Here is a 12,465-nt window from a genome sequence, read left to right as displayed (position 1 = left end):
TGGAGTGCCCAAAAGCACAAGGTGTGCAATACTCAGAGACATGGCCAAGGTAAGAAAGGCTGAAAGACGACCACCACCGAACAAGACACACAAGCTGAAACGTCAAGACTGGGCCAAGAAATATCTCAAGACTGATTTTTCTAAGGTTTTATGGACTGATGAAATGAGAGTGAGTCTTGATGGGCCAGATGGGTGGGCCCGTGGCTGGATTGGTAAAGGGCAGAGAGCTCCAGTCTGACTCAGACGCCAGCAAGGTGGAGGTGGAGTACTGGTTTGGGCTGGTATCATCAAAGATGAGCTTGTGGGGCCTTTTCGGGTTGAGGATGGAGTCAAGCTCAACTCCCAGTCCTACTGCCAGTTTCTGGAAGACACCTTCTTCAAGCAGTGGTACAGGAAGAAGTCTGCATCCTTCAAGAAAAACATGATTTTCATGCAGGACAATGCTCCATCACACGCGTCCAAGTACTCCACAGCGTGGCTGGCAAGAAAGGGTATAAAAGAAGAAAAACTAATGACATGGCCACCTTGTTCACCTGATCTGAACCCCATTGAGAACCTGTGGTCCATCATCAAATGTGAGATTTACAAGGAGGGAAAACAGTACACCTCTCTGAACAGTGGGAGGCTGTGGTTGCTGCTGCACGCAATGTTGATGGTGAACAGATCAAAACACTGACAGAATCCATGGATGGCAGGCTTTTGAGTGTCCTTGCAAAGAAAGGTGGCTATATTGGTCGCTGATTTGTTTTTGTTTTGTTTTTGAATGTCAGAAATGTATATTTGTGAATGTGGAGATGTTATATTGGTTTCACTGGTAAAAATAAATAAATGAAATGGGTATATATTTGTTTTTTGTTAAGTTGCCTAATAATCATGCACAGTAATAGTCACCTGCACACACAGATATCCCCCTAAAATAGCTCAAACTAAAAACAAACTAAAAACTACTTCCAAAAACATTCAGCTTTGATATTAATGAGTTTTTTGGGTTCATTGAGAACATGGTTGTTGTTCAATAATAAAATTATTCCTCAGAAATACAACTTGCCTAATAATTCTGCACTCCCTGTATACAAGCATGATTAATCATTCAGTTTTATTTATATAGCTATAAGTCACAACAGCAGTCACCTCAGGCTGCTTTATATTGTAAGGTAAAGACCCTACAATAATACAGAGAAAGCCCTATGAGTAAGCACTTGGCAACAGTGGAAAGGAAAAACTCCCTTTTAACAGGAAGAAACCAGCAGCAGAACCAGGCTCAAGGAGGAGCAGCCACCTGCCACCACCAGTTATTTTCAATTAATATGGTTCTGTGAGATCTTTAAGATATAATGATGTCTGGTTATTCAAGACTTTTTATAGAAGGAGAAAGTCCTTGTTAGGACTCATCACTCTTCAGGGAGCTTTTTGGACGACCTGATAACAAGGAAGTACACATCGAATTTAGAAGTAAGAAATGCATTGACTAGTTTTCCGCATCACTAATTTGGGTGATATTTTATCAGATGGAAAAGGCGGCTTCATAAAGGCTTGTTTAACACTGAAATTAAAGGACAAAGAATCAAGATGTCCCCCAAACTCCACAGATCTTATTAAGCATAAGCAACGTTGTGCAAAGATGATTCACGGAGGCGCCATCTACCACCCCACAGAGGTCTGGTGTCCGTGCCCTGATGAGTCAGGGTTGTTTTGGTGACCCCGTATCTTTGATTAGAAGCTAAATATAAAGTATAGCCTGAGTTTTGTTTACAAGAAAACTTTAATGCTGTAGCGGCATGCTGAAGGTGAAAGTTGGCACTTTCACCTTCAGCATGGGAAAGGGAAGAAGATTTCCCTGCTCAGTAACTTCACTAGACTGAGCAGGAGATTATTTGAATGTTATTTCTGAGCTTTGAGCACCGTGGCCTTTACCGATGTAACCCCTCTGTTAGCTCTGCCCGTCTCCATCATTACTAAGACATCAACCCGGCCCACCCGAACTGTCTCCTGGCAACAGGGTAGCCACAGAGACGGAGTCGTTTAGATTGTGGACCTGCAGGAAGCGATGCTGTGGTTGGACGGGGTGATTATGGGTTGTTTGTTTTTCTTGAAGACGTCGGATGGCTCATCATCAAAGAAGCGAGGACCGTTCAGCAGGGGCTCCACGTGCACTGCTTTTTTTTTGAGGACACACACACACACACACACACACACACACACACACACACACACACACACACACACACACACACACACACACACACACACACACACACACACACACCATGAGCACAGACCACTGTCCTCACTTGCTTAATAGACCTGGAGGCTTACTCATCGTGTCTCTGTCTCTCTCTGTCACCCACTCAGTCACATGGACATGAAATCATTTCATTACAAAAAAGGGAAACAAGTGAGAGAAGTGACAGGAGCTTTCATACTGGGTTTGGATATAATTGAAAGCCTGAGGGCCTGAAATAACAGGTGTGCGCCTACAGAAGTGCACACTGTGCCACTGCTGCCGCCAGCCATCGGCTCTCGGTGTCGCTTTAATCAGCAGAAACACACACAGGCTGGAGCTGCCAAAGCATCAGGAAAATTGGTGTTTCATTTATTTACAAGACTGCAGTAATGTTGCATATTATTCTGACTATTTCCGGGTCGCACAGCTGTAAGTTTGCTCAATGCTCGAACACTTTTCTGCATACATTTCTTTTTTTTTTATGTGCAGTTAATCCATCAGACAGTTTTCCAGGAGTCCAAAACATCTGCTTAGCTAAATGCATCAATCACCACTTTGACAGACAATTAAGTTAATTTTTCATGTGGCAATCAAACAATGTAATTAGATGCATGCATCATTCACAGGCAGCTCCACTCCCCTCCGAACAATCCGAACAATAATAGTTAGCTCATCGGTGACTGATGATATTTACAGTCCGGGCGTTTATTTTTAGCCACAGAAGTAGCAGCCAGACAGACATTTGCACAACAGAAAAGATTGTGCGGAGTGAAATCAGTGTAGAATAAAAAAAGGTAATATCTTCCTTCCTTTCTTTCTATCTGGCTGTCTAGGGAGTTGAAATATCAAAGATCTGAAGAGTGCTCTGATTTTTTCCCCAGAACTCCATAATGTTCTCAGCCTTTATGCAGCGAGAGCACTTCACAGCACATCGCGGCTCTCACGTTACATGGAAAGCGCCAGAGCTTAATGATCTCAGCACTTAAATTCTGACTGAGCGCTTCAGGGAAGACTAACAGAGCCAGAGCCCCGAGTTTGCCATCTGGATGGTTGTTCTCTGCACGCGTGTGGCACAAAAGCTGGTGATGTGATGACTTCTCTTCATCTCGCAGAAGGACTGAATAGAATCCAAAGAGGCATTAAAACTTTTTATATTAAGGATCATCAGCAGTGACATCACTGGGACTGCTGCTGAAGTAGCAGTGCTACTGATTCATAAAATCCTGTAGAGGTGGTAATTTATCTCTCTTCACCGAAACTATTGATCCTGCAGAACTAAATTTGGACTCAGAGCTACTTCCTGTCACCAAGCAGATTTCCACACCCGTCCCAGCTGCTGGTTTACTTTGATTTTAAAGCACAGCTAAGCTTTCTTTACCCACCCTGATAAATAACAGCAAATCACATACTTCAGAGGGCTATACACTGGTCACCGTTTGCTTTCTTGGGTACATCTTGCTACAGTTAACAGGTTGGACTCTCTTTTTAGCTCAAGAACAGATTCAACAAGGTGCTGGAAACATTTCTTAAATATTTAGGTCCATGTTGAAATGGTAGCATCAAGTCAAAGGTAATGTGTCTAAGGATTGAGATCTGGTGACTGTGGAGGCCTTTAAGTACAGTGAAGTCACTGTCATGTTCAGTAAACCAGTGTGAGATGATCTGAGCTTTCAGACATGGTGTGTTATCCTGCTGGAAATAGCCATTAGAACATGGTCAGCCACAATACTTGGGTAGGCTGTGGTTTATAAACGATGCTTAGCTGATACTAAAGGGCCCACAGTGTGCCAATAAAATATCCCCCACACCATTACACCACCATTAACAGCCTGAACCTTTGATGTGGGGTGGGATGGCTTCATGATTTCAAGTGATTTACTTCAAATGCTGACCCTACTTTTTAAATGTGGCCGCAGAACTCGAGACTCGTCAGACCAGTCAGTGCTTTTCCAATCTTCTGTTGTCCAATTTTGGTGAACCAGTGCGAAATGTGGCCTCAGATTTCTGTTCTTAGCTGACAGGAGAGGAAGGCTGCACACCTTGAAGTTATTTGAGTTACTGCTGCTTTCCAATCAGCTTGAAGCAGTCTGTCCATTCTCCTCACCTCTGACATCCACAAGGTATTTTCACTGCTGCTCACTGGATATTTTCTGCAGTAGATCAGCAGTTATTGAAATACTCAGACCGACCCATCAGCCATCAACAACAAAACTATGTTCAAAGTCTTCTTTCTTTCCCTTTCTGATGTTCAGTTTGATGTTTAGCAATGACAATGTCAGTTTTATTTATATACATTTCATCAAACTCAATGTGTTTAACACAGAAGATAAAAACCTATGCAGGTGTACAGTGTCCTTAGGCAGTGAAAAGGGCAAAATAAAACTTTGAAAAGTAGTAAAATAGAAGTTAACATAAACACTCATAATATTGAGTGTAAGCCTGTGAAATCAAAACTGGTTTTTGGAGTCATCTTGACCATGTCTACATGTCTAAATTGCTGGCATGCTGACATTGGCTTTAGATATTAGATAACAGGTATGGCTAACACAGTGGGAAGTAAACGTATATACACTTTAAAATGCCCTTGACTTGCATAAGGGGACTGATCATGCCCAATTCCAGTTCCATATTTTTATACTTTGACTCTAGTGGAGTATTTTTTCCCGATACCTGGTTCAAACAAGCTTTCTTCTGATTGGCAGTAGGTGGGTGGGGCCTCTGGGCTCAGGTTTAATCCATGTTTATTATGAACATCGACCATTGCAACCGCAAAGCCATTTAACCTTTACATACTGTTTGGGTCAAATGTGTCCATTTATGACATTGGATTGCTGTAACAATAACAAATCTTTTTGCTGTTCCAGCTGTTCCAGGTCAAATTTCATCCATGTCAGTGTGTGATTCATTTGTCCTGGATTTTATTCACAATTACAGGTCAAAACGAGAAAAACTGTGATTTTAGTAAAACTTGAAACTGTGAAACTGCATGTGTCATGTCTGTGATATGCTCTATTGGACAGTAGTGACACAGTTCAGGGGAACTTTTGACACTGTCGTGTGAACTGCCTGTGTTCCCGCCCCATGTGCCCAGGTTCCCATGGAGACAGGCACTTGATGGTCTTTGAAGGATCATGGAGAAATCTCAAAACACAGGAAGAGTAAAACAGCACACTAGCGATCATGTATGGTGAACATGAGGAAAAGCAGTTCCGTGGAGGTCAGAAGATGCCACGGTCGAGAGGCAGATGAACTGTTTAAACCTTGACTTGTAAAAAGCTATTTGAGAGGCCACTAAGACTAAAAAACACTATATGAATGCAAATATATTTAAAAACGTAATCTATTTACGCTGAGCCAACTGAGATTAAAACACATATTTAAAGAGGAGTCGGGAAAGTCATGAGATTATAATGAGGGTGGAAAACACATGTGAAAATCCCACACATGCTAGGTTTCCTACCACTGCTCAGAAAGCAGACTATTTAAACATTGTAAATCAACCTATAGTTCAAACTTTGGCATAGATTTTGACCGGAGCTACACTGTGAAGGCATGAATAGTATAGTATGTAAGGGTTTATAGTGCACTTGTCAACTGATGCAAGAAAAGTTTCAATCTCTTTAATGCAATTTTACTTTAAATTAATGCTTTGATGAAGAAACAGTTTTGAACTCTTCTATATTTTTTTAGTTTTAGCGATCATTTCACCATCTTTCAGTCACACTGCTCTCGTTTGTCTCTTCACTGTCCACAGACACTCTGTCTTCAATAAAGATCTAAAAGCAAGTCAACAACTACAACAAATGGCAGGGTTATCATTTATCATTTAGGGCATGCCTTGGAGTTGGTAATTTTTCAATTACCAGTTGCATGCAGCGTCCTCCGGTGTTTCTCAATCAGATCAGCCTTTAAATGGCACATCCACTTGCAAAGCAGCAATGGTCAAAATGCAGAACTTGAGGCCTCAAATGAGTCCACAACAAACAGGTAACCCTGAGTGGCTACAGCCGTCACAGTCTATGAATTTGCTTCCAAACATCATACCTAAAAATAAAGTTTTATATTTTTAAAAATAGCTTGATTCTTAGCACGAGCTGCACTCCTCTCTGGTGCACATGAGACTTTATATATCTGTTTTATGCACAGCTTAGTTCTCACCATGACTAATAAATTGGCCTGGGTTTGTAAAATGAGTGGAGTTCTACTTTAAAACTGAACAATGAGTGTTTATCATTCCCCTGCAGGTTCTTTATACCATGTGTGAAAACAGACCACAGGCTACTATTGTTAATTATGTTCAGACACAAAGGGCTTTCTTGCCAGAATTTCTGCCTTCGGGTTGAGAATTCTCTGTGGGTTTGGGTAACATCCAACAGGCCTTTGTCATAGTTAAGATCAATTAAAACAGCTTTCATAACCAACAGGATGTGGCTCTAGTGGAGGTCTGCCATCCCCACTGATGTCCTTGCAAACAGTAACATCTGCATCGTCAACCCAACTCTAAGCATCTTTGGACTGCTCTTCCAACACTTAGAGCCTTATCTCTGCTTCCAATGTAGCTTCCCCCACATAAATTTCCTGGATCCTGTTAGCGCCTCTGTTTCTTGCTCATAAAATTTGAGTTTCACAGGTTTATTTGTTGTTAAATTGCAAGAATGCCTGTGGCACCTTCTGTGTAATATCTGTGATAGGTTTTCTTTCTCAGTAGCGATTTCCTCCTGTTTCCCCTTTTCCATGCTGTCACGGCTAATGAAATTTGCCTTTAATTGATTCAGATTGAATTTTCCCCTCTCGCTCTCCCTCCTGCCTGTCCTGCCTGGCAGTCCTTGAATTTGCATGGTTGACATGAGCAAACAAAACTGCTAAACTATGAATACACTTATCAAATGAACACACACAAACACGATTGCGTGGTTAGTTTTGTGACGACATTAACTGTATAAGACTGTAAAATTATGTCATGTAAGACATTCTCTAGCCCAAACCTTTGGCTTAACTCTAACCTAAATCCCACTGCTCAGTGCTGTAGAAAACTGAAACTGGTCCCCACAAAGATAGCTGAGCAAGTATACACACACACATATACACAGACACAAACACATCACTCTCAATGTCAGATAAAAAAAGATGGCAAAACAGTGTGTGTGTACTCAGAGATTAACTGCTATGTGTGTGTGTGTGTGTGTGTGTGTGTGTGTGTGTGTGTGTGTGTGTGTGTGTGTGTGTGTGTGTGTGTGTGCTGCTGGTTGGAAATAGTCACAAAGAAATTAAGTTTCAAAATAACAGAGGAGTGCAGTGTCTCAGCAGGCTGCACTTAGCCTAAGAGGTGTCCGTCTGGCTCACAGAAATTGTGTGCTGCGTTGTGCGTCTGTGCATGTGTGTGTACTGAGGGACTTTGTTTCTTGCAGCAGTTTTATCAGCCGCTCCGCTGACAGCTCGGTGGCAGGAGTTCAGCCTCACCATTCAGCTCCTCTGACAGTCAGATTAAATGTTGCGCTGACAGATACAGCTTTCAGTCTGCAGCTTAAGCCGCACAGAGACCGTACATCGTAAAAACACACGGCCACACCCATACCGAACGACTCGTTTAGTAATCAATTGACTGCTGTGTTTTGTTGTTGCTTTGAATCAAGACTTTACACACTTAGCTCCATAATTGTTTTGTTCAAAATCACATTCAACAAAGGGCAGACTTTCAGCTTAAATTCAATGTGTTTAACAAAACATTTACATTATGATGGACATACTGTTTAGCCATTTTCATACACAGTCCTCCAGAGACACAAAATAATTTGATAAGCTAACATACGTAAGGATTTTTAAAATAATATTTAGATGAAAACCCTTTGCTGGCAATGACTCCCTGAAGTGTAGATCTAACAGACGTCACCAAATGTCTGGGTTTTACTCTTTGAGATGCTCTTCCAGGCCTTTATTCGACCCCTCTTTATTTGCTGCTTGTTTGGGGGTCTCTCTGCTTTCGGGTTTGTATTTAATAACTGAAAAGGATGTGCTGTTGGATTGAGATTGACTTGGCCATTGAAGAACATCCCAATTCTTTGCCTTGAGAATCTCTTTAGTTGTTTTTGCAGTGCAGGCTTCTTGCTCTCGAGTATAACCAGTGGTTTGTACCTTGCTGTGAATGACCTCACTCCTAACATACTCCTATGTCCTAGAAAGTGTTCTTGAATTGGTTTGATGTTGTGAAGTTGCTTTTCTTCTCCATGGAAATGATTCTGTCACCATGCCCTTTCGTTAAGTCATTCTGGCCTTTTGATGTTGCTTTGTGGCCATTCTTTTTGAGATTGTGCCAGATTGCTGATTTGGCCTCTACTAAGGTTTTTACTCTTTTTCTGATGGGTTTATTTTGGTTTTTCAGTCTCATTTGCACTCAAATGTCTTTCAGCTTCATAAGTGAAATGAAGGTAAAAAACTATAAAATAAAAAATCAACTTCAGGTATTATGTCTGGTCCCGCTGTCATGAAATAAAAAAGGAACAAGCCTCAGCTGGCTGTGAAACTGCTCTTTGGTGAATTGTCCAATTACTTTGAGCCTCTGAAAATGGAGACTGTGTACAGTAACTGTAAATTCCTAAATTGTTAATGCAAAAATATTTGTAAAACCTCCTTAATTAAACCCGAAAGTGTGCATTTCAGACACTTCTTGAGTGATCACATGTGCAGAAAGCTAACAAGAGAGTGTAGAAACAAACATACGAAGGTGTGAATGAGCTGTTGGCTGTGTCAGCTTGTGTGATGTATTACACCACTCAAACTACAGTTCATGTTAGAAGTGCAATGATGTATTTTTAATACTAATGAAACAATAAGCTGGAAGCGCCTCGATGTATTGCACCCCAGATGTGGAGGCAGTTATAACACCCCAGCAGTTATAGACCCACATCTGATGGTTATAAATTCAATAATTACTCCCTTTTAGCTCTGTATTGTTGAGAAATATCTGTCTCTTTAGTAGCTGCATGCTCCACTAAGTTAACACTGTTCACAAGCTGGTGGCTAACTGAGTTTGACTGCTGTTTAGTGCTGGGCAGGTAAAGTACAGTTGGCGCTTAGAGTGCTTGCTGCAGCCAAGAAATGACACTGTGAGCTGTGAAAGAAATGTGCTACAAAAAAAAGGGGGGGGGGGGGGGGGGGGGGGGGTGTATTCTGGCAATGCTGTTCATCATTAGGAGCAGACCCTTTCAGTCTTTTTTCCATTCTAAATGTTTAGCATTTCAGCTTCAAGGATGGGGAATACTCTCATTACAAAGAGTCACAGGTTATCACCAGATAATCTATCTGCTGCTGTTAGTGTAGATAGTTCCTCTCAGCAAGTCAGCCTGGCTGATCCCCGATATACTCTTGAAAAACTCATTCAAGTTTGGCCTCTACATCATGATTATCATATTCTAGATGTTTAGTGATTTCAGTATATTAAAACAAACTAGTGAAGGAACTAATAGAGTTTGAATATACAGAAAGATATTGAGAGAAATCAGATGGCAGTGACGTCTCTCACTGCTGAGAACGATGTGGGTGGATGATAGGAATGAATCCGGCACGTGCCTCGGTGCACACGTGACATCCTCACTCTGGCACACTCTCCTCGTCGATCCATTCACTCTTTTAAAAAAAACCCCCGTATGACATTTTTGTCACCTGCTCATTTGCGTGTACGTTGTCCTACATGGCTGCTGTGGCAGCTTGTTCGTGTGTCACTGTTGCTGTGCTCGGCATCACTGCGTGAGTGTATGAGTGTCTGTGTGTCTGAGCCTGTGGGTCGCACGGGTTCACGCATCGACCCGAAAGCTCATCTGGTCTGATCTGATTTCCTCACAGCTGGCTGATGTGGAACAGTAGCCCAGATGTTGCAGAGATTACAACTCCCTGCTGTGTTTGTGGAGGGGTTGTGGCCGTTCAGGAAAATAAACACAATGGGACAATTTTTAGCGCACACAGGCCTACTCTGATGAATCAAGCCTCTTCCACAGAGACAGAACTCCCTGTTCTTTCTGTTTCTAGACATCAGATAACAAGCACAAAACATGTCGCATCAATTGTGCACGTCCTATGGTGTGGCACTTTAGGCTATATCACCTACCTTGGAGAAATTATGTGTGAAAAGTGGAACACGTGCTAAAACTGAACGATTAAACCACAGTCGACTTGGTTTGGCAGCTTTGGAGGCAAAAGTCATAAAAATAAGTACTACGTGAAGCACAGCGCTGGCCAAACAGTGCATTCACCATTGATTTTTATCGCATCTTTTGACCTTAATTAGCAAACAACATGGCTGCATAGTAGTTATTTAATACTTACTGTATTGTAAAAGATGAGCACAAAGCCGAAATGGAAGTGTCTAAAATCTCCAAAAGTTGATTCTGTTCATCTGGACGTAGCGCTTTGTGGGAGAAACGTTTCGTCACTCATCCAAGTGACTTCTTCAGTCTCAGCTCAGGGAGGTCAGCTCCTTAATCGTAATTATTCAAATTCTCATGACCATTGATCAACAACCACTGACCAAAACCCACTGATCAAAGACCACTGATCAATGGCCATGAGTACCATTCACAGAGAGTTGGGGAATGGCTGCAATCACAGCATTGTAAGATGGTGAAAGATGTACCCTTAGGCCCCTCCTCGATTCAGAGATGGTCTTTCCCTTTTCACATAAATGGCCTCCTTGACTCTGCGCTCAAACCAGCGTTCCTCCCTGTCCAGGATGTGTACATCCTCATCCTTGAAAGAGTGTCCACTGGCCTGTAGGTGTAAATAGACTGCAGAGTCCTGGCCTGACGAGGTAGCTCTTCTGTGTTGTGCCATCCGCTTTGCCAGAGGTTGTTTGGTTTCCCCGATGTATAAATCCTGGCAATCCTCCTGGCACTTAACAGCGTACACTATGTTACTCTGTTTGTGTCGGGGACCCGATCCTTGGGGTGGACCAATTTTTGGCGCAGCGTGTTTTGGGGTTTAAAAGCCACAGAGACCTGGTGTTTAGAAAAAATGCGTCTCAACTGCTCCGATACTCCTGACACATACGGGATCACTACAGGTTTTCGCTTAGGCAGCAGTTGTCCTTCTCTGCTGGATCGGCTGGAGCTTTCTTTAGGTGCCTTTCCCGCTTTGACAAAAGTCCAGCTGGGAAACCACATTTACTCAGGGCTTTCTTGATGTGATGTTCTTCTGCTTCTATGTCTGTGGGGATGGTGTTCGCTCTGTGTTGTAGCATCCTGATGACACCCAGTTTGTGCTCCAGTGGATGATGAGAGTCAAACCTTAGATACTGATGTGTATGTGTAGGTTTACGGTACATGTCAGCTTTTAGATGTCCCCCATTCCTGATGGAAATCTCACAGTCTAAGAAGGCCAACTTGCCATTTTTCATATCCTCCCTGGTGAACGTGATGTGTTGGTCCACCGAGTTAATGTGATCCGTGAAATGTGGAACGTCCTGAGACCTGATTTTCACCCAGGTGACATCCACATATCTGAACCAATGGCTTGGTGGTGTTCCAGGGTAGGATAGCAAAGCCCTCTTTTCTACTTCTTCCATGTACAAATTGGCCACAATGGGTGAAACTGGGGAGCCCATGGCACACCCATGTTTCTGCCTGTAGAACTGACCCTTGTATGTGAAGTAGGTGGAATGAAGACAATGTTATAGGTGACAGAGTTGATCAACTCTGTCACCTATAACATCTCCAAGTTTCTGGCTTCAATCCTCAACCCGCTGGTGGGCAGCTCTGAAAACCACATCCAGAACACCCTGGATTTTGTTGAGAAGGTGAGAGATGTCATTATGGAGGCAGATGAAACCATGGTCTCGTACGACGTTACATCTCTCTTCACTTGCATCCCAGTCACGGAAGCGTTGGAGGTAGTCCATAAGAGATTACAGGATGACACCAACCTCAGCAACAGGACCACTCTCAGCATCGACCAAGTGTGTTTGCTTTTGGAACTGTGTCTTCATTCCACCTACTTCACATAGGGAGTGTTCGCCCAGGGCGGCAAACAGGCTAGGACCGCCTCTGCTCCCAGCCCATTGTTCCTTCAGTGGGCTGGTTTCAGTCATTATGCAAATGTACTGTTTATAAGATTGGGGAAACCTGCAGTCAGCTGAGACTGAAGAAGTCACTTGGATGAGTGATGAAACGTTTCTCCCACAAAACGCTACGTCCAGATGAACAGAATCAACTTTTGGAGATTTACTTTCCTGGATGATTGAGAATGCATCAAGA

This window comes from Rhamphochromis sp. 'chilingali', assembly GCF_963969265.1.
Source record: "Rhamphochromis sp. 'chilingali' genome assembly, chromosome: 17".
In the NCBI taxonomy this organism is placed as follows: Eukaryota; Metazoa; Chordata; class Actinopteri; order Cichliformes; family Cichlidae; genus Rhamphochromis; species Rhamphochromis sp. 'chilingali'.
Note: the sequence above shows the minus strand (reverse complement) of the source record.